A 21,559-nucleotide genomic window follows, 5' to 3' on the forward strand; every position below is an offset into this window, starting at 1 on the left:
TTGCTATTTAGCTATAGTTGGGGTTCTTACACACTTTCAGTATGGATCACCTTAGTGCTTCTTCTTTGAACCACCTCCTTTGTATTCAATATCATATGACCAACCCCTCCCTTTCAAACTGTAAATAATCCTTGCATGAGCAATTGCTTATGTGTTAAAGATACTTTAAAATGTATTGAATGTATTGTTAGCTGTCTTTTAATACAATGCAGTCACTGGAAATAAAGCAGGTGGACCCGAACAACGTAGGTAACCAGTCCTCTGCTGACCTCAGTTTGAAAAATTCTAAGCTAAAGTTCTGATTTAGTTCAAGTAGGAGAGGTATTTTTTTGAACTTGAGGACAAGGGTTCTTGTCTCAACTCTCACTGTGTATGTGTGCAATTTATTTAAGTTAGACTCTGATACTGCTTCTAATGTAGTTGGTGGCAATAATCCCATTGGTTTTAATGAGGTAAGACTGTACTCTTTGCTGACAGCAGCACATACATTGGTTATAATAGGCATCTCAGATTTGACAAAGACAGACTTCCCCAAATGCAAAAGCTCCTAACATTATTTTATATTGTCCTAAAGCTGAGGGCAACATGCACACACACTTTTCTTTAAACCCTGGGCAATATTTTTACTCCTGTTGTTAGAGACAATCAGGATATATTTTCACTAAATTATTTTTTAAGCAATGAAAAGAGAAGTTACAAAAACACAAGATGTTTCCAATTATGTTAACTACTCTGGTGTGTGAGCCTTGTGTGAAAGGTTCCCCAAAGGGCACCCAAATCATTAGTGGGAATATTGTTTTCAGTAGATTTTGTTTTCTTTTGATCTCAGAAGTGGAATGAAGCATGAGCACCCTCTTTGGGGGTGATATTTTGAGTCTCATTATTTCATACTTGGTTGTCATTCTTGTTGAGTAAGCTGAGGTGCTACTTTCTTCTATTTCTGTTGCAGCTGGAAACTGATTAAACAATTTAAAAACCTTCAGAGAAAGTATTAATGGTATTTGTGACTAGTATAAAATAGGAGGTTTTATGTAAAGTTTGGCTCTTGTTCTTTTCTGTTACTATTTTTTTTTCAGTTCCTTTACAAGCTCTCTGTATGTATGAGAAAATGATTTTAGCTTTAGGAAATATCTAGGCAGATTCACCACATGACAAAGCTGGATGTGCGACACTCTCTGTGAATGTGCTTGTGACAAATATGACAATATCCTGAACAAAGTGTATTGAATTAAGTTAAACCTTATTGGATTAAGTTTAATTATTTTAGGAGGTCATTGTAATAAATATATAAATATTTACATGGTAGTGGGGGATAGTCTAAGGGGGAGACAGGACCAATGTGCTTCAAAGGACTTTTTAAAAAAACAATGGCCCAGATAAGATTGAATTTTTAATTGAGTGAGGTGCCTGGGAAATACTTGGAAAGAGGGGAATGCAAATTACGCAGCTCTGCAGCCTTCCCTTTGAAGTTACCCCTTGAAGAGAAACCCATTGTCTGGCTTATTACCTATTCAAGGTCTCTTTAAAGGTCCAAACTGGATAAAGGAAGAACTCTAACTTATGGGGGAGGCTAGTTGTGGGCAAAAATGGTTACAAACTGGTGACCAAGGGTCAGAGCCATCCCTAGGGTTTGGCGAATCGGGGCAACCACATCTGGCCCTGCGCTCTGCGGGGGCTCATGGGCAGGTGTGCTCTCAGGATCTGACTGATATTAGCCCATCAATTGCTACAAACTTTAATCTGAAATTTAATAAGTATTTACCTGGCTCATTTGGATGTAAAAAGTAGAGCTAGGAATTCTCTGCTGAAATTATTTTCTGATGGAAAATGCCCTTTATAAAAAAAAATCAGATTTTTTTTCTGGGAAAATTTCAATTGTCCAGTTGGAAGGCTCTTGTCACTTTCACTTTCTCCCAAAATGGAGTTTTTATGGAAATCCTTTCCCTTAAAAAAAAACAACAACAAAAAACATGTTTTTTTTTCTTTTTGTCCTGATTTGAGATAGAAAAAAGGTGGTTAGCATTTATAGCCAGTTCTATTGGAGAGAACCTTCCAAACACTCCACACTGGGAGTGGATGGGTCATTACACAAAGTAAAACTATTTCCCCATGTTATTTCCCCCATCCCCACCCCCCACTGTTCCTCAGACATTCTTGTCAACTGCTGGAAATGGCCCACCTTGATTATCACTACTAAAGGTTTTCTGATTTTCTTCCTTCCCCTCTCCCCCTTCCCCCCCCCCCCGCTGGTAATAGCTCATTTTAAGTGATCACTCTCCTTACAGTGTGTATAATAACACCCATTGTTTCATGTTCTCTGTGTATATAAATCTCCCCACTGTATTTTCCACTGAATGCATCCGATGAAGTGAGCTGTAGCTCATGAAAGCTTATGCTCAAATAAATTTGTTAGTTTCTAAGGTGCCACAAGTACTCCTTTTCTTTTTGCGAATACAGACTAACATGACTGCTACTCTGAAACCTTCCAAACATGAACAGTGCTATATTCTTATTTTATTACCATAGTACCTAAGAACCTAGTCATGGACCAGGACCCTATTGTACTAAGTGCTGTAAAGAAGAAAAAAATTCCCCCTTCCCCAAACCTCTTAGTCTTCAAGTATGTCAGAAGAAACATGTTTGAAGTATGAAATGCTTATTCATCTCAATCAGATGTTAACTTGGGAAAATGTGCATGTATTATGCTTGCCTATTTCAATGAGCATTTTTGAAAAATTAAACTATATATATTAAAGATTGTATCACTACATTAGGGAAAAAAGAATTTTGTAGAAGTATCTACTAAACAACATACTTACTTTGTGAGTAAAGTCATCCATGCTGGGACTAATTAACAGAATTTGGGTTATGTCACACCAGTTTTCTTGCCACTCAGGCAATAGGAGATATGAAATTGAAAGGAAAAAATATCCCTGTGGTATCCAGAAACCTGGGGATTACTTTACCTCTGATATAATGTGGTAAAACTCCATTTAAATTAAGGGAGTTTATACCAGTGGTGAATACGACTCTTGATTTTCTTATTTCTAGCTGGCCATTTCCTTTGCTGTGTCTATATTTGTAGGATCAGTTGCAAATTTAAATAAACCAATGATTCAGTCAGGAATTTGTGACAGTTCCACTCATTAGAAAGGTTGCTCCCTTAATTTTATATCTTGCTGGTTCAAACAATATGTACAGTTAATGTCAGTAAAACGTCAATTGTATTTAAACAGGTAAAAATCCAAAGACAGTGTCGATGTTGTTGTAATACTTTTCACAGTAGAGAGGAAATGATTAATTACAATTTACAAGACATGAAATCAAGTATCCAAAGTTACAGAGTGGGACTAGCAGCTGAATGTTAATGCAATCAGAAGTAAATTGGATAAGATATTAAAGGAAAAATTGATTTCTTGGGCTAGAACTTGATAGATTTTATATACAAAAACAGACACACAGAAAGAGCTAAACCTTGTTAGAAAAAAACTAACTTGAGGAAAGTGGGAGTGATGATTAGCTGCTTCCATAAATGGCCAGGGAGACAGCCTGCTGGCACAAGGCACAATGTCTCACAAGCAAGCAAGCACAGAACCTGGAATGGAACATGTTACAGCCGCCTTCAATGAGATTTTCACCTCTGATGGAACCACCCAAACTGGAATGGGTGTAGTTCTTGCTTTGGCTGAGCCACCTAGACAGCAGTAGTTTATGCACTTCAGTTAGAGTCTTGTCTATCTACGTATGATGGCTGCCATCGTGGTTGGTACACAGGGGACGGAACTAGGCATAGCCAGAACTAAACGTATGAGTCTGTAGTATGACAATGAAGAAAGCACAATTTCATCCTCTCCCTCCCCTGTAGCTCCAGCCATGTCAATCCCCTCCTTGCCCTCTTCATTAGCATGATTTCTCTTTCCTCAAATTCAAACTCATCTGCAAGCCTACAATGCCTTTAACTCTATCTTATTAATATTGCATTGCAGTAGTATCTAGAAGCCCCAGTCACAGACTAGGCCCCATTGTGCTCAGCACTGTACATACATATAACAAAGAGACAGTCCCTGCCCCCAAAGAGTTTGTTTCTTTGCCTTTGTTTTCTCTTTCAAAATCAGTTCACACTCTGGCCACTCTTTACTCCTTAATGCTCATTTTGTCACTTTCCACTCTTGGCTTTTGCTTTCAAACTGCCTCCTATTATTGGAACAGCTTTCTTTTCTTGTGAGCCACAGGACTTCTTTCTTCTTCTGATTCCTCCTTCAGTTATTTTTTCCAACTTGTTCTCCATCTCTGATCTCTCCAATAGTGATTTTGATTAGAGCTGGCCAAAGAAATGAAAAAAAATCATTATAATTTTCAAAAATATTTTTGCTCTGAAGTTGTTGGTTTTTAAATTAGTTTGAAAATGTTCCATTTTTTGCTGAAAATTTTTTGAGTTTGAATCTTTCTCCACTTTCTACTTTTCCCCCTAGGTTTTTTTTTTTTTTTTTTTTTTTTTTGCTACTGAAAAAGACCCCAAAAATGGGGGAAGGGGGGAAAATTCTGCCAATTTTGAAGAAAATGAGACTATTCACAACATAAAGTACTATGGACTGAAATTTCTGTAGTAGTACTCTACAAGTTCTCCTTAATGCTTCAGTGAAAGAAATCAAATGTTATTGCTTTCAGATATGAATAGTTTAGCCTTGGTCAATAACCCAAAGCCATGGGAGAATGTAATTTGACAACCAAATAAAAGATGCACTACTTTAGGATAATTTACATTAAGATCATTATTTCACTTTTCTTCCTACCTTTAAAATCTGCCCAATACCAATGTTTTTTTAATACAATGTACAGTACATAAAATGACTAAAAAGCCTTATCACAGTAATACCTCATGGATATTAGCATATCTCCAAGCAAAATATTAATTTTTTCACTCATTTTACAGATGATAATATGAGAACATTTTGGAACATAACACTGTTATCTTGAACAATAGCTTCCTTATCTGTGTGGCTCATTAAAACACTTTAGTATCCTGTCATAAAAGCTAAGAAAAGGAAATAAGGAAGTGTCTATTTTTGCAACCATCTGCAAGAGAATTACAAAAAACAAAACAAAACAAAAACCACAGCCAGCGCACCTCCCCACCCCCCCATATCTTGAAGAGATAAAAGCTTTCTTACTAGTTACATTTCAAAATCAGTCTGGAAGAGAAAAAGGGCAGTTTTGTAAATGAAACAACCCCAAATATGTTCAGTGATGTTGAGTACTAGTCAGAATCCAACTCAGAATTCCTAGCTAAGGATGATCATTGTACATGGTTCACTACACATGCTGTCCCATATGGGGTATTGAGTTGGGTGAACCTCTGAAGCTTGGGACAAGCTTTCCTGGCTGAGGGGAGTGCATAACCCACAACTATTTAGCGTGGTGCTCTGTCCCTCTGTAACAGGAGCTGGGAGACATTTAAAGTACATCTACACAGTACAATCTATGCATGGGCTAGCCTACCCAGGCTAGCTTGAATCCAGCTAACATGGTTGTGATAGGGTGACCTGCCCCTTTAAGGGCTGGAGGCCTGGAGCTGGCTAGCCACAGTCCAATCAGCCCTACCTGCCACACCTGGGATGGGGTCTGGCATAGGGTTGCCAATTTTGGCTGACAGTTTGATCACATGACATAATCTTTAGTTAAAGATTAAACTTTAATTCCTGGAGACTCCAGGACAATCCTGGAGAGTTGGCAACCGTAGCTTCAGTTAATTAGTAGAACCAGCTGCATATGTAGGAGCAGATTCTCCTGCAAAGAGCAACAGGAAGCTTTGGGGAAGAGAAGACAAGGAATAATACAATAAGAATTCATAAGAAAACTGTAGTGAGTGAGAGCCTCCTTCAGGGAAAATAGTGAAGCCAGGGGAGCTAAAGGCTACTGTAGGGAAGACTGAGGGTATGTGTACAGTGCACAGGAAAACCCAAGGCACTGAGTCAATTGATCTGGGCTCTGAGACTCAGTGCTCCCGGTTTTTCTATGCAGTGTAGACATACCCCTTGACACTAGGGATGTTGCTCTAGTTAGGAAGGACCCTAAGACACCATGTGAATTTGGCACCGGTGCCAGCTTAAGGATGGGGTAAGACTTTTGTGCTTATTTTTGAGTTTCAGTTAATAAACCAGCTCCTAAGAAGGGCTATTGTCCCTAGGCTTGTAAAAGCCTGTGTGGAGTTTATAGCAACCCCTTGAAGAGGGTAAGCCACGTGCAGAGCAACCTGTAACCACAAGGTAGATCTTGGGAGGTGGCCAGTTCAGTAACAAAGGGTAACAACAACAGCGAAGACAGCACAACGCAGGCAGTACAAGCCCAGCATGGACCCGCTGGGGATGTATTCGATGCACTAGCCACCACTGCACTGCCTTCGCTGCTATTGTTACACTGGTTAGATTCAAGTTAGTTCAGCTAGGCTAGTGCACAGCTCTTGTTGTGCAGACATATGCTGAGAGATAAATGAGCCTGCTACAGCCTTAGCTAAGAAGCTTCTGCTGAGATCCTCAGTTCAATCCCTCTGCCAATGACCACCCAGTGATGTACTGTCACAAGGATTTTTTGAAGAATAAGGGGTAGAGACATAGGGACAAATTGTATTTTCTTTAAAAAACAACAGTCAGTGGTGTTTGTGTGACTATTTGTTTTTATTATTTTAGACAGAGTGGTATTCAAAGCACCCTAACACGGGATGTGCTTGTTATGAAATTCTTGCCCTCTACGTAGTCTCTGATTCAGATTCATCCTTGTTATAACTCCATTGATGGGACTACTTATGTGCTTAAAGTTAAGCATGTGCTCAAGTGCTTTGCTAGGTTAAGTCCAGAGTGTTCAGAACCATGCAGGATCGAGCCCATAGAGCACTACTGTGGTTTAAACCATCACCACTCCATCGGATGTTCAGACTGAGGGGTGAGTCCACACAGCACCAGCCACAGTTATGCCTTCGAGGGTAAGTTTACACAGCCCACAGATGCAAGTCTCGGAGCCCAGGTTGACAGATTCAGGCTTGCAGGTCTTGTGCAACAGCACTAAAAACAGCTGGGTAGATGTTGCGGCTTGGGCTCAGAAACCTATTCCCTCCCTAGGTTTCAGAGCCTGAGCTTCAGCCCAAACCCAAATGCCTACATAGCTACTTTTAGTGCTGTAGCAAACCCGAGTCTGTCAACTCAGGCTCTGAGGATTTCTGATACTTGCTGTGTAGACACACCCTGATAGGCCACAATGTGTACTCTTCACCACACAAACACACCACTTCTATCTTTGTCTTTTTCTGATTGAATTTCATTGAGCCTATTTGGGCTTGTGACTTCTGAACACTACTTTGTTTTAAAAACTCACTGGGTCTGGTTCCAAACCAGCTGCTATTCTAATATGTTTTTCAAGGGGTGAATTTAAAATTTTAATCAATAATTTCAGGACTATTTGAAAACCAGATAACTTATGCAAACTCAGCTTAATCTTCCTAAGGAATTTCTATTTTTTTAAATACTCACTAGCTAATTGAGTTCAAAGCTATACTAATGAAAGCATAATAGCTTGGTTTTATTCAGTTGTATAATCCTCTAATGCAGTGCAGGCTGGAGGTTGAATAAATATTGGGTATGTGATATTGACAAACTCTCAGATGATAGAAGAAATCAGAGAAGAAATCTTCCAACTCAGATATTAATATGCAATAAAATAAAGCAAATACTTTTCAAAATCCTTCAAGATCTAAAATACTTCTGGCTTATGTTGTTAGCCCCTCATGTATAGAAAAATATAGCAATGCCATGAATTGAGGATACCATATCTTAGATATTGGTTAATTGTATAGATCAGTAGGATTGGCATTCCCAGTATATGGTCATGCCACAAGATAATGGTGTATTAGTTCTATCAGAGGAGCTTGAATCTTACACTATCTCCATCATATGCCCTTTTCAGTGTTATAGTATAAAGGGCAGTTCAGTTGCTCAGACTCCTGTAGTGAGTTAAATAATCTTGATTTTATATATAACTTTGCACATAGGCTCATTTGGTGCCATACAGCTAACTATTTTTACATTATCCCATTTTAACTTTTTTTTCTCTTCTATTTAAGGTTATCTTAAGGAGGTGTAGATTGTCTCATTATTTCCTTATGCTACCTTATTTTTAGACTGTAAGTTCCTTGGAGCAGGGACCATTTGTTCTGTGTTTGTACAGAACCTGGACCATGTCTGGAGATCATAGGCACTACAGTAATACAAGTAAAATTTATTTTATTACAGTTTATCTGAAAATTTTATTGCTATGTAATACTTTTATATGATGCTCTCATGGGACAACTGTTTGGATTCTAGTGCTCTCATTCACAGGTTCAATTTAACTTCACAGTTCCATCACCTGTATCAGAACTTTTTATCAAACACTGTTGACTGCATAAAGGGAAACTTTCGAGGCATTGTATATGTTTCTTGACCAAGCTACTGACTGCTGTTGGAAAATGAATTACAAATGAAGAAATTTTCTGTAATTGAATATACGTGGCAAAAACTGAGCTCCTCATCTTTTCTCACAACCCCTCTACACTTTCTCCTGAACTTTTGAGAGACTTCTCCACTTCTCTCAAGTTTTTGTAACCTCAATGTAAATGTTGAACTCCTTTTTCCTCCTCTTTCTGCACATGCAACTCCTAATAGGTATTTCTTCACATTATCTCAAAAACCTTACCCTTCTTCATCACTGTGCTAACAATGCTTGTTTGTGCCTTGCTTATCTTCCGCCTCAGCAATTGAAACTTATTCCTTCACTTTGGCTTCCTTGGTTCCCATCTCAGTCTCATTGTCCATTTGAAATGCAGCAACCAAAATACTCATCCTGTTCTATACTCAGACCATGTCACTTCCCTCTTTTAGTTCAGGGCTGAATTAAGGCACTATGGGTGGGACCTAAAAGGTACTTAAGTGCTTAAGTCTGGAGTTTAGGTGCCTAAGTCCCCGTTTTGGCTCCACTGTGGTCCACAACATTCCTGCCAAACACGGTAGGCCTACGCTTACTTGGTACCTATGTTTTCAGAGTAAAAGTTCTCTTGGCACCTATGTTTCTGCATCATGGCACTCAGCATTACAGTCCTAAGTCCCTTTATGTAACATACCCTAAGGGCCTATGTCTAAAACCCTAGCTCCTGAAGTCGTGTGATTACAACACAATGTAAGCTTTCATTTAATTTAAAAAGAAGTGTCTAGCCCTCACAGTAGTGAAGAAAAGTTGGAAAATATTACCCTAAGTTAAACAAAGCAGTGACCTTTGGCTGAGTCTGCAGAAAGCCTGAAACCATACCTCTGGGAGGTGTCTTTGACCTATGCATTTCCGTGATGTTTTAACTCCAAGACCCACTGTTTTCAGGGGCCTATGAACATCATTCCAACAGACAGTTGTGGGTGGGGGGGTGGCATAAGAGAAGAAGAGTACGGGGGCCTGACCCACCCATCCAAGCAGTTACATGCCAGCTACTGGGGTAACTACTGGGGTCTTCCTGCTGCCAATAAAGGAGAAGGGGACTATAAGGACTACATGCCATTTCCCCTTTCTTTAGGAGGAAAAGAGGGACTGGCTCCCCTGTCATTGCCACTCCTGATAAGGCCCAGGGCCACAGCACAGAACTGGGGTAGGGTTGCCACCTGTCCATTCCCAGGAACATCCCTTTTTTGAGGTAGCTGTCCTGGAAAATCTGTAAGGGTTCTCTGTATATGCTGCCAGCTGCCCAGTTGTATCGGCTCAGGATCATCCCAGATCTCCCATTTCTTTGCACCTCAGCGGTGACTACCCTAGACTGAGGCCATGGTAGGCCCTTGGTTATGTTGTGCCTTGGGTCACTGATTGCCTTAGTCCTGCTCATGTGCTTAAGGTTACACGTGCATCTTACTGAATTAGGGCTCTGAGATGGGATTTTCTTAGCAGTTTAAGAAAATTAGACTCCTACTAATTTCAATGGGATTTGGGGGTCGAACTCACTTAGGCCCCCAAATTCCTTTGAAATTCCAACCATAATCTTTCTACTGCCTTCCTCACACTTGTGTCAAGATTCACCTTCTCATCCTTGCCATCAAAATTTCCCCCTTCTGCATTTCTGCTCTCACTTCTTACCCCTCCCCTCTTGCCCACTTTGCTCCTCCAGTGAAGCTCTCCTCATTACTCTCTTTGTATCTTCCTTGCATTCCTTCGTGAACTCTTCCTTGCAGTGTCCTACTCCTGGAACACCTTCCCAGTGCAAGACTGTTAGGGACCATGACTTCTCTTGTGTTTTATTCAGGAAAAGGTACACAAATAGGACTGGATCCAAAGCTCACTGAAGTCAGTGGGAGTCTTCCCATTGACTTTAATGGGCTTTATATCAGGTCTATAAAAATCAATGACGAGACTAATTAATATAAACTAACTCAAAGGGAACTGCACACAACAAGATATAGTAAATATTAGGGTTATGTATGGAGGCTAATTAATATTTGTTTTTCTTTTTTATTGGGGTGGGGGGAATAAACCCAAGTTCTGAGTATGAAAAATATGAATATTAGCTGCCTATGAGCTCAGCACTCCTCATTAAAAAAACCTTGTGATAATTTTGCACTAGTTTCTGGGGAGTACAGAATTACAAAAATCAAACTTCTAAGGTCTTGTATACTCACTGGGGGAATTTCCCACCTTGTCTTTTGCTGGTATTATAAGGAAATCTTTTCAAAGTTGTCCTTAGTATAGAGAAGGCTTGAGAATGCTAGAGGTAGAATATCCTTTACAGGAAGAGACCTGGACTCAGTCCATGGTGTTATTGTTACCTGTTAGCCTCTTGGCACAGGTCTCTCTAAAAGGATTAGATTTTTTACATGAAATGTACACAAAATGCTGTGACACTCAAAGGAAAGCTTTCCTCCCTGGATCTGCGTGTTTACAACAAAGGAAGCAGGTACTTCTAACATAGAGGAAGTAAATATGAAACCACATTTTGCTCTATTTTTAAATATTTTCTTACCTAAATTTCAAAATATTTGATTACCTAATTCCTTTTCTTTTATTAAGAGAATACAATCCACCCCCGTCATGAACCCTCTAGTGTACATAATGCTTTTGCTTCCCTCCACCCAACTCCCATGAGAAAGTATTCTTTAATTTCTGCAATGAGAAAGAAAAAGGTAGCTTCTTAATAGCTTTGGCACAATGAGTTTGTAGCTATTTGATGCATGTCTTTCAGCACAATTTACTGGTGGGGCATTTGGGACAATACAGAGCTCAGGGAATTGTAATGGGAGCAGTTTGTTTGTCTGGCAAGGTATAAATGGTGTAAAGAAATAGGGCCTGATCCAGAGTCCATTGAAGTCAATGGAAATCTTCCATTAATTTCAATGGGCTTTGGAGAAGGCCCATAATAACTCACTACAGTTTTTTATATCAGCTTTCTTCATGAGGGATGCCAAAGCATTCACAAAATAACTACAAATAGAGATTGTACAGAGGTACTCTTATGAAATGCAGAAGAGGTTTTAAAGCACATAATGCCAGACAACAATTTGAGATACGGACAACAAAAAATATAGTACCTCACAAACTTCCGGGGGAAGTTTAGGTACTATCTAGAATATAATTTTCCAAACTAGAATTTACCTTAGACATTGGAGTTAACATAGAGTTCTGGACTGGATTTTGAATACTCCAAATGTTGGAGGTGGGATTTTGGTTTATGCCCATCTTTAATTAACACTGCTATGCATTCAAATAATGCTAAGGGATTGCTTTTAAGTACAAATGGACGAAATGGGAAAAAAATCTTGCCCAAGTTCTTATTATCCCTTTTTGGTAGTATATCATATCCAGGGGCTTCCTATCTACATTGTGTTTACATTTTATCCTAAAGGTGAGATTTAGGACTGCTACAACAAAATTTTTAAAAAGTTGCAGTAATTGTTTGAAAAATGTTACTGCTTTTTGGAATTTCTAAAATTGTTGGAATTTCAATTTTTGATTGTTGAAAAATTTCAAATCAGATCAATAGCAGGTCAAAAACCACAAAATGTTTCAAAGAAATTTCATTTAAACAACAAACAAACTTGAATTTTGGGAAATTTTGACCAGTTCCAGTGAAAATGCCAGCAACACAGCGTTCCTTAGAACTGTACTGAGCACTGAAATAGTTGAAACTACAGATATGGAGAAGAATATTAACCATAGTCACTGCTAGGGATCTGTGACCTATGTAGTTGCACTTGGCATCCCCTTGTTTGTTTTACCTCAGGGTGGCAATCAAGGATGTTTCCTGTTAGAATAGTGAGAAGATGGACATGAGAGAATGGTGGAAGATTCAGGGAGTAGGAAATTAACCTCAGAAATGTGGAAACATTTTGACATTTTCAATGACATTTTATTTGGAACTCCTATTCCATGAAAAAAAAAATGTAATTTCAGGGGTTTTGTTGTGATTTGCAATGAAAACAAATATTGAATTGTCAGAATTTTCCACAAGACAGAAATTCCAAATTTCATTCAGCTCTAGTAATAAATCCATTAGTTGAAGTAATAGCAGACTCATAAGTATATTGGTCCCAATTCTCTTTTCACTTACAATGTTATTTCATCAATGTAACTCCATTGGCTTTACTAAAGTTACTCCTGAATACTCAGAAATGAGAAGAGAATCAATTCCCTTATGTAGATAAGCCACTCCAGGGGCACAAAGACAAACATTCCCATTGTCTGTTACTTGTGCCTGATCCTAACTAGTTCTAACATAAGCACTGAGGCCTGGTCTACACTGGGGCAGGGGGTGCAGGATCGATCTAAGTTATGCAACTTCAGCTACGTGAATAACGTAGCTGAAGTCGACGTACTTAGATTTACTCACTGCGGTGAATTGACAGCTGATGCTCCCCCGAGTCTAGACTAGGCGCCATAAATCACCCCTTCCTGGATCGATGGCTGCCTGTCGATCCCGTGGGTAATGTAGACAAACCCTAAGATCTCTTGCAAATATTACAGAAAGAACAACAATGGAATTGCATTTGTCTATATGCTTAATTATATCTGAGCTTTCCCTTTCCTTTTGATATAAAACTGAGCAACCAGGTAAAAAGATGCACATGAAGGAAAATATTTGCATAGATGGCAATTTCAAAAGTGTGCGATTTTAATTACAAATATATATATATATATATATATATATATACATGCGCACACACTCATCCTTTCCTAACTGATGTCAGATTAAGAAATTATTCAATGTAGGTATTATAGTATTTAGAATAAATTAACGATTCTTGGCTGTAAAAATTCTAGTACACAAAGCAAAGGTGAGGCAAGTATGTTACAGGATCTATCAGTATCTTTCAGATCAGACCCTCTGATCATTTGTGGTAATTAAAAATTCACTGGTCTATTTTTCAGTAGTGCCAAAGAGCCAGCTATATTCCTCTAAAGTTTCATTGCATAAGGTAAGGCTGGCTTTCCTAGCCTATAATGTACTATTCCTGTGTTTTGTTTAAAGAGTGCTATTTTCTGCCACAGAACTGGCTGTATCTCAATAATGGGTGAAGTGATTCCCATATGTACTTTGTAAGGAGTTTGTAAAGTCTGAATCACTTAGCATCTTGGAATAAAAGCCACTTTCCAGTATAAATTTCAGTCATTGCTGTGCATCAGTTTTGCTAAAATATGAGCTTTTCCCTTCTGTCCAACCCCCTATAATTCTAATCCAGGTGGTTATCATCTCTCATTTTGACTACTGCAACCTCCTTCACTCTGGCCTCCTAGATACTACGTCACCTCCAAGCAGTCCACTCAAAGCACTTCTTTTAGGAGCATGTTCCTGTCCTGATGCTCTTTCCACTACATAATATTCATGCTTCTTGTATTCCCTTTCATGACATTTCTATCACCATCCTACTATCTGCTTTCGTCTCTTATCCCATTGCACCTACCACCTTTGCCCTAGGTTCTACCAGTGATGCACCTTTGAATTCCCATTTGTCAGCTTCCCCTCCATCCCACCAGAGGTCTCTATACTTTCTTTCACACTGCTCCTTATGCATTGAATATCCTCCCTGAACTGATCTGTAAGACCTCTACTCCTACCTCTACTCCTTCAAATCCCCCCTTAAAACTCTCTTCTGCTGTGTGGCCTCCAAGAACGGTCTGCCAGCCATGACTGCTATGTTGTGCAGCAATCAATAGGAAGTGTCGAGCAACCATGCACATAGATGGCCCCACCATCTCTGCCTATAATAATAATAATCTAGCTACATTTTATTTCATAGAATCATAGGACTGGAAGGGACCTTGAGAAGTCATCTAGTCCAATCCTCTGCACTCATGGCAGGGCTAAGTATTATCTAGACCATCCATGACAAAGGTTTGTCTAACCTGCTCTTAACAATCTCCAATGAGGGAGATGCCACAACCTCCCTAGGCAATTTATTCCAATGCTTAACCACCCTGACAGTTAGGAATTTTTTTCCTAATGTCCAACCTAAACCTGCCTTGCTGCAATTTAAGCCCATTGCTTCTTGTCCTATTCTCAGAGGTAAAAGAGCAAAATTTTTCTCCCTCTTCTTTGTAACAACCTTTTATGTACTTGAAAACTGTTATGTCCCCTCTCAGTCTTCTCTTCTCCAGACTAAACAAACCCAATTTTTTTTCAATCTTCCCTCATAGGTCATGTTTTCTAGACCTTTAATCATTTTTGTTGCTCTTCTCTGGACTTTCTCCTATTTGTTCACATCTTTCCTGAAATGTGGTGCCCAGAACTGGACATAATACTCCAGTTGAGGCCTAATCAGCTCGGAGTAGAGTGGAAGAATTACTTGTCATGTCTTGCTTACAATACTTCTGCTAATATATCACAGAATGATGTTCGCTTTTTTTGCAACAGTGTTACACTGTTGACTCATATTTGACTCCTCAGTACTCTTTCCTAGGCAGTCATTTCCCATTTTGTATGTGTGCAACTGATTGTTCCTTCCTAACTGGAGTACTTTGCATTTGTCCTTATTGAATTTCATCCTATTTACTTCAGACCATTTCTCCAATTTGTCCAGATCATTTTGAATTATAATTTATCTGAATATGAGAGAGAGACTTCTCTCTCAAGGAGATGCAAATGTTTCAACAAACAGACATTAATTTTGCAGATGAGGTTGGGAAAGGAATAGAATTGAGACAATGCTATTACTAAGTTTTGAGGCTAGTACTAGGTAGAGCTGGTGCAATAATGGAAATATTTGCCAGATTCTCAGTAAATCAGAGAAATTTCCCCCATTTCAGTAGGGCTATTGTGATTTCACCAGTTGACGGTCAGACCCACTTTATTCTATGAAAAAAATTGGCAAAATTTGCAATGAATATTCACAACAAATTATTCAACTAGCTCCCTGATACAGTGGACAACTCAGTTCTGTAATTTTTCTCTTGCTTCCACCAGTTTCATACTTATATAATCCGTGGGCATCAATGGAGATACTCCTGATTTACATCAGTGTAAATGGGAGGAGAATTATGCCCTGTATCATTGTCTTTATTTGCACTAAAACTCAGTGCAGGTATTAAACAGCCTTATTTCCTGAGGCAGTTTTCATAAACACTAGTCACTGTGTAGTGTTCAAGGAAACCACTGTTAACGACAAGTAATACAAATCTGTCCTGGAAACTGCAGCCTGCACACAAAACGTTCTTAGTCACTATTGAATAATGAGGAACATTTCAGGAAAACATTCCACTCCCTCCATCCACAGATTGCATGTGATTAGAGACCCCAAAAAAAGAGGGAGAGAGAGAGAGAGAGAGACAGAGAGAGAAAGCAGTCAGTACATTCCTGGGGTCCCAATATGGCAGAGATATGTGCATGTGTAAATATGAGCAATAGGAACCTAGTAACATGTCTGTTAAAGCCTGTAGTAGTACTCCAGAGGCTGATGGCTACATCGATCTGCCATACTTTAGAAGCTGTTTGCTGAGGTTTTCTCTTACAGTGTGTACAAGAGTGACTCAGGTTACTAAAGAAGGCTATTTAAATAGGCTCAGTATAACAGATAAAGTGGGCTTATGTACACAAACAGGGGAAGCCATGGGTAAACCAAGAGCATAAAGTTTAGCGTACACAAATAAGCAGCTATTGTGACTGGCCCTGTGCAGGTGAGTAAAGAGGCAGGGAGGAAAGGATTAAAAGTTCCTTCCCAGATAGGGTTTGATTAGAAATCCTTTTGTGCTCCTTTGACAGCTCCTCCAAGTGAGCAGTGCAGACCAGTGCTGCTAGCGGTGCTAATCACCCCTGAAGGCTGGCCAAGCATGAGAGCACATGATGCATCTCCCACCCCTTCAGGAAAGACTCGATGGTCACCACGGTTGTCACATCTTGCGATTTTATCACAAGACTCTCAATATTTGGCATTTTTCTTAAAAGCCCCAGTTCTTGGTATTCGGGTTCTGTCAATAAGACATAGAAGTCCCTGAGGCTTCACAGTAACAGACCTTGATTTCACATATCTGAGACGTTACAAACAGGGCTGCAGCACTGACTGATTCCTTATGTTTTGTCACTGATCTGCCCTGTGCCCCACTGGTGAGTAGTCTACATTCCATTATACAGATGTCACACATCTCAGGCCCTTGGAGGTTCTAGCTGTGGCTCCTTTTAGTGGGTGGGAAGCTGTCTCTTGTAACCTCCTCTTAGTCATGTTTGTTAGGACAGTAAGAAGATGTGGTTCTGTAATAAAACAATAAATACTAGAATGGTACTTCACAGAATTTATGCAACAGCTGATATAGTTTGGGAGGGTCAATGGTTTACCAGTAATCAGGTCAAAGTCTTTGTATATGGAAGGTGGTTTAATGTCATTTCATATGTGAATACTTCTCATGGTGCCAGAAAAGGCTACTTGTCATTGGTCTCAGTTTTGCTTGTCCCTTCACATTGTTGGGTGGTATGTTCTACTGGTCCCACCTCTGGTGTGTGTGTGTGTGTGTGTGTGTGTATTTGGCAGTGAATTCATTGTATTCCATGTATCATTGTAAGGAGGATCTTGCAGTTCCTTTTCACCCTCCATGGGTTTTCAGTTGGCTGTAGGATATTGTATTGGATGGATTAATTTACAGTTCCAGCAATATGTATGTCCACCAACTGCAACAATACAGGAGTGGGGATTTATCTGCTTCAGGCATGTTGCCCTTTTCCATGTGAGGAATCTGTCCTGAGGAAATACTCACTGTTACTGGTTCTCCGGGTTATGTTTCTGGAAGGTCTTTGGTCTGACTGTCAAAGTAGATTTTAAAACTTTGTTGCACTTCTCCTCTAATTGACCTGTGACTCCTTCCTCTCCTTCAGGTTTTAATAGTTTATTGGCTGTAGATAACAATGGGTGTGGGTGTCTGGACATTAGACATTGCACAGGTTGTGCCTTCAGTAGGGTATTTCTTCATTCCAGAATGGCTTGCCACTTGTTTTCCTTGTTATTTAAGGTTTTCTTTAAGAGAGTTTTTGCAATTTTGATAGCTGATTCAGCTTTGCCATTGGACTGACTGTTGTAGGGAGAGGCTGCAACCTTTGGCAAAGTGTGCAAATTCCTTGCTGGTGAACTGTGATCCAATATCTGAGCATGCTGCGCCTACTGAAGTTGCTACAGTGATGTTTGATAGTTATTTCATTCCCAAAATTCAGAGTAGTAAATCAAGTATGATGAGGTAGTAAGTGTTAATTGACCTTTTTGTTGTAAATATCTCCTTGCCCCCAGGGTCTGCTGGGAATGCTATGTATCTTCAAATTTTCTTCTGCTGACTTGCTTAGGATTTTGCACATGTGTTGCAGTTCCTTATCAGATCTTTAATTTCACTGATATTTGGCCTGTATACTACATCCCTAGCTTTTGTAGACACACTTCTATCCCACAGTGGCTAAGATGTATTCAAGATAAGGTCTCTTTTCTTAAAGCCTTAGGTACAAGTTTTTGATTGCCTTTAAATGTAATGTTGTCCGGCACACTGAGTTCAACACGATAGTTCCAGTATTCACAAGTGGCCTCTGGTCCCTCTTCACATTTGTTCAGCCATCCTGTTAAAAAAACAGATGTCATAATTTCTAGCTTTTTATTCTGTAGTATATGCTCACAGACTTTCTGTAGTCCTTCATGGGAAACAAAGTATAAAAATCACTATATTCCCTAGTCTTTTGGGGGTGTAAATTAAGTAAAGATTCACCGTTCAGTTTCAGATTCTGTGCTCTGGATGGAAGGCGTTTAATATACATTTTGGTTCCTTTTTCATAGCATACATATAGGTAGGACCCTACCAAATTCACAGCCATGAAAAACGCGCCACGGATTGTGAAATCTGTTCTCCCACCATGAAATTTGGTCTTTTGTGTGCTTTTACCCTATACTATACAGATTTCACAGTGGAAACCAGAATTTCTCAAATTGGGGGTCCTGATGCAAAGGGAGCTGCAGAGGGGTTGCAAGGTTATTTTAGGGGCATCATGCATGTGCACTGCCTTCAGAGCTTGGCAGCTGGAGAGCAGCAGCTGTTGACCGGGAGCCCATCTCTGAAGGCAGAGCCCTGCCAGCAGCAGCATAGAAGTAATAGTGGCAATGCCATACCATGCCACCCTTACTTCTGCACTGCTGCCTTCAGAGCTGGGTGGCTGGACAGTGGCAGCTGCTGACTGAGGGCCCACCTTTTCAGGCAGCAGCGCAGAAGTAAAGGTGGCAATATCATACCAAGCCATCCTTACTTCTGCACAGGTGCTGGCAGCGGCTCTGCCTTCAGAGCTGGGCTCCTGGCCAGCAGCCGCCTCTCTCCAGCTGCTCAGTTCTGAAGGCAGTACCACCACCAGCAGCAGTGGTAATGCATATAGGTGATAATATGGTAGTCTTAATAGCATATTTTGGAGTTGTTAACAGTGGTTTCTTGAAAGTGACTTCAAATGGCTTGCAATCACTTTCAATATGAATGGATGTTTGACCTCATATGTACTGATCAAATTTTTTTTTACAGGCAAATACAATTTCTAGATGCTCTTTTTCATTTTTAGCATATTATCTTTCTGTGGGAGATAAGGACCTTAATGCAAAGCCTAACAGTTGTGTTTTTTTGCAGGAGGGCTGCTCCAAGTCCAGTTTCACTGGCATCCTGCTGTATGGTAACTGTTCTTTCATATCATCATATTTTAGCACAGGGTGTATGGTGACCAAGTCTTTAATGCAGTTGAAAAACTGTGTCATACTGGGGTAGCCAGTTCCACATTGCAACTATATCTAATAAGCATCTAAGAGGTTCAAATCACATATGTCTGAGAGACAAGGGAGGGATTTGGTCAGATAATTTACAAATCCTAATACCATTGCAGAGACTTGGCATTTGAAGGTTTGGGAATTTGTTGTATTACTTTTACCTTTTCTGGATCTGGGTGAAGGTCCTGTGAGGTCAGCAAGTGTCCCATGTAAGCTACTTCAGTGAGTTGCACTTACATCTTCTGCTTGTTCTGTTTTAGGCTGACCTCCCTGGCCCTTTCTGAAGATTAGTGAGACTAAAATCATGATCTGATATTGCTTTTTCTATTGTATTACCACACCATACACTAAAAGGTCATCAGCTATTATGCTAATCCTCTTGATAGCTTGCTGGCGGCAATGATATTCTTCGGCAAATGGTTTGATTCCAAATGGTATTCTCAGTCATCTCTGTTTGCCTACTGGTGTCCTGAAGGTGGTAAGAACTGCTTTGTTAATCTAATAAGACTCACCAGGATCCATCTTTTGCATCTACCACTGAAAATATCTTTGCTTTAGCAAGGTCAGGTAGGATTTCTTCTATTTTAGGTACCTGGTAATGAGCCCTCAAAAGTCCCTGGTTTAAATTGCTTAAATCCCACTCTCACACCATGTTCTGATTCTGTCAATAAGACACAGAAATCCCTGAGGCTTCAGAATAACAGACCTTGATTTAATATATCTGAGATGTTACAAACAGGGCTGCAGCTCTGACTACTTCCTTATCTTTTGTCACTGTGATCTGCCTTCTGACCTGTCTCCGGCTATTCTATAGCCTGTCATACAAGATGTTGCACAACTCAGGCCCCTGGAGGTTCTAGCTGAAGCTCCCTTTTGTGAGTGGGAAGCTGTCTCTCACAACACTTGGAGTCATGTGAATAAAAAAAAAATAGAAAGCTGAGAGTCTCATGTAAAGTAAGTTTCTAGGTCCTCATTGCTGCAGAGAAAAGACTTAAAAACCTCGTCCTGAGTACACCCTAAAGGCTCAATGGCAAATTAAAAACTCAAAATGTATTGGTTTTACTATGATTTTTAAGACAATCTCATGATTTTTAGAGGGGTGACTTTGAATGCTGGAGGTGGGCAACATGAGTGGGATATCCCATTGCTCTTACTACCGCAGTGGGACTTCAAACAGAAACTGCTGCTTCCCTATATAACTTAGCTGTGATGCTCAACCACATGCTGAAGAGCTGTCAGAGTGACCCCTGAATGCATGAAGTTAAAGCAGGAGATGAATTTTGATTTGAAAAACCTGCTTTAGATGGTGACGTGGTCAGGTGAAGGGGGACCCTCTCTCTTGTGTACATAAGCCCGATTCACATGTTCTGCTGAGCCTATGTGAATAACTTTCCTAAATAACGAGTCATTCTGGTACATGGTGTAAGAGAGAACAGCAAAGGACCTCTACAGTGGTAAGAGAGAGCTGGGAGTAGCAATTTAAGCTGACTTTTTCTTCTTAATTCATTCCACTGCTTTTTTCTGGCCACTTTCAATTCACCTTCCTATTATGTTATCCGGTAATTGTCAATGTTCCCAGTTTTGTTTCCATAATAGGAAGTTTGAAGTGACTACTGGGAGGATGGAAGGGCGGAGAAGAAACTCATAAGACCCAGAAAACTGGTTCAACATCACCACCACCCAAAAAAACCCCTACAGTAAATATTTTACAATCTATACAGTAAAAATTGTGGAGAAATGGGATACCATTGCCCTGCACTATGTAAATAGTCATTTACATGGGCAAAGTGGATGCAAAATGCTATCCCGATTTGATTTGACAGGATGGTATTCTCCCTCCCCACAACTTCACAGAGGTGTATTAGGGCCTGGTGTTTACATTTTTCTCCCTACATTTTATTTTAATTTTTCCCCCTCCATGAATTACATTCCCTAGCAGAATGATATGCTGCAGAAAGTTTCTGTTTAATATTTTTTTAAAGCATGAAATAAGGACCCAATAAGGATCTGTTACATCATTGGTGAACTCTGTTGATTTCAGTGGGGTCACCCCAGCATGAAACCAACGTAACAGTTAAGTGTTTTTAAAATATAAAAAACACTTTAATTTTATATTTTTAAATTCATGGCTAGAGTCTCAGCTGCTATAAATTTAAATCAGTGAAGTTACACTGATTTATGCCAGCTGAAGAGCTGTTCTTGAGATTTTAAATTGCAATAAGCCACTTCAAGGTGTACACTAGATGATTGTTCCTTTGTTTCTTGGGTGGCTAAATGCACTTTAGCTTTATCCCTTATAGTGCACC

Source organism: Dermochelys coriacea, chromosome 4 (assembly GCF_009764565.3).
Source record: "Dermochelys coriacea isolate rDerCor1 chromosome 4, rDerCor1.pri.v4, whole genome shotgun sequence".
Lineage (NCBI taxonomy): Eukaryota > Metazoa > Chordata > Testudines > Dermochelyidae > Dermochelys > Dermochelys coriacea.